General features: G+C 40.6%; 1 pseudogene; it reads right to left on the minus strand.

Annotated features, from left to right (window-relative positions):
• Positions 1 to 499: 499 nt before the first annotated feature.
• Positions 500 to 1,906, minus strand: LOC109679954 (histone deacetylase complex subunit SAP18 pseudogene; annotated as a pseudogene).
• Between the last annotated feature and the right edge of the window lie 462 nt (positions 1,907 to 2,368).

Below are 2,368 nucleotides of genomic sequence, written 5' to 3' on the forward strand. Positions count from 1 at the left end.
CTAAGATACCTGTCTTTTCTGCTATCCTGAGAGATAAAACCAATTGAGTGAGGAGGAACATCTGTCTGTACAGACATTTTTATGTAGAGTTGTCTTCACCATGGTCAATCGCTCTCTCATTCTCCTTTCCAAGGAAGGAAACCTTTTTTTTCTTCCCTTTCCCCAGTTGTAAGGGTAGAACCCAGGGCCTTATGTATGCCAGAGGAGTGTCCTACCACTGAACTACATTCTAAGTCTCAAGGAAACCTTTTTTATGCATGGAAAAAATATTCCTAATATTTCAGATTCTCCTTTTATACTGTTTATAACCTATGATTTTTGTTTTGAGCACTTCGTGTTTTTCCTGGTATATTTTCTGTAACATCTGTAAATAATATGTTCTCAGGTCTGTTGCTCCTTGTTTCCATACAGTTAACATATTTTAGAAGGCTTTAGAAATCAAACCTTCACATGCAATTTAAACTGCTACAACTTTTTATTGCTGCTGAGTATCTATGTACCACTAAAGCAATTCTTAGTGTTTTAAACAACCTTAAATTTTCCATCACTCGTTTCTAAACCTTTCACGTTATAACATTCATTTGACTTGATAAAAATGAATTTGCTTTGTTTTAGATTTTACCAAAATACAACTCCAACCTCTCTATGCCAATAGCAGTTAAAGCAGTTTCTTCCAGGAAAGGGTTCCTCAGACATGAAGGACAGAGCATCCGAGATGTTGCCAACAAGGAAAACTGGTGAAAGTGAGTAGGATACCAGGCTAAGAAAGTATAGGTGTTAGTTGAGGAGGATGACATTTGAAAAGTAATTGAAATGGTAGTGAAGTTTGTTTTTAATTGACATTTGCCAACTTAAAACAGCCTTTTACTACCTTTGATGTAGATCTTGGGGTCTTGAAGCTTAAATTCCCAAATATCAAGTTAGATGGCTTCAGTGGGAATCTATTTCCAACTTTTTGTAAGTGTAAAATATATAGTCACAGTGTTGTCATTTTGTTGATGGTTTTTATTTATCCTTGACATTTTTCATTTGTATCTTGTTTGCAGTAAGAGTACTAGATCCATCCATTGCAGAAACTGAACAGAACGAGATGGAAGCAGAACTGGACTTAATCGCATTCTCCTTTAAGAAGGCAATCCATGTCCAGGGACATGGACATTGATGTCATAGCACCTTTTTATGAGTTTTGATTTGGTTTAACTTCAGTCTTGTTGACATGTAGTTCAGTCATGAAGTTTTTGAAGATTATTATCTTCCCATTAACGTTAAGTTACCCTGCTCATTCCTAGTTTGTTTCTTTAGCCAGGCATGGTAGTACATGCGGTAATCACAGCACTTGGGAGGCTGAGCCACAAAGATCATGAGTTTGAGGACATCAGAGGCTGCATAACAAGACCGCCCTGAAGGAGGTGGTGCCCCATTCGGAAGGGTAATTGCTATATCCAAATAATCGCCTATTTGAAACTTCTGTGACTGAAGGGTCATGGAATCATAGGTCTCCTTTCTGCCAGACATGGTGCTGCCAATCTCCTTTACTTGATAGCCAGGTCTTTTAAGATCCATAAAAACAATTGCAAAATTGAAGTGTGTGCCCTTCTTTCTAGCTTCTGGGTAGACTTCTTTCACTAAACTAGTCAGTTCTTTTAAGGTTGCATCCATCCAAGTGTAGATATGCAGCTCGCTGGAAGGCACGTTTCCACGGGAGAACTCGTCCATTCGGTGGTGGCGGCCGTTATTGGTGGTGAAGACCCGCAGCAGCAGCGAGCAAGTCTTCTCGCGGTTGATTGGTTTCTCCGGCTCCTTTTTAATTTCCTCCTGGGTAACGCGCGATTCCACCGCCATCTTCCTACTTCGGCCCGCGAGACGCTCGCCCTGACCTCCAACCCCGGCAGCGAGCATGAGCAAGGAGTCTATTTGATTTAGAATATCAATAAATTTAGTTTTATCATGGAAAGAAATCTGGTAGTTGTTCCTGCTCAGAGGCTACCAACTGCCCTCAGAAATGGTTAGTCGTAAATGCAGGTGGGCCTAGGCTGGATTCAATAATATACCTCCAGCTGGACTCTGGGGAATTTAATGAAGAGATGTTGATTGAGAAATAGTGTAGGGTCGAAGAAGATGCACTTGACCTGGAACTTTACCTTTCAATCTTGAAGTTGGTATTGGGCCCACTCTGAACAACCTCCCTGAGTGTGTATCACACAAGCCCTGCATTAAAATTTCCTCTTTTTGTGCAAGACAGATGGTAGGTATTGCAATATTGAGTTCAAAGAAATCTGAACTTTCAAGGTCACTGTCTGGTAGCTGGAGACTTCCCCATTTCAGAGCTCTGAATCCCCAGGTAGTCTTGTGATTCTCTTTCAGCTCC

The sequence above is a fragment of the Castor canadensis genome, chromosome 18 (assembly GCF_047511655.1).
Source record: "Castor canadensis chromosome 18, mCasCan1.hap1v2, whole genome shotgun sequence".
NCBI lineage: Eukaryota > Metazoa > Chordata > Mammalia > Rodentia > Castoridae > Castor > Castor canadensis.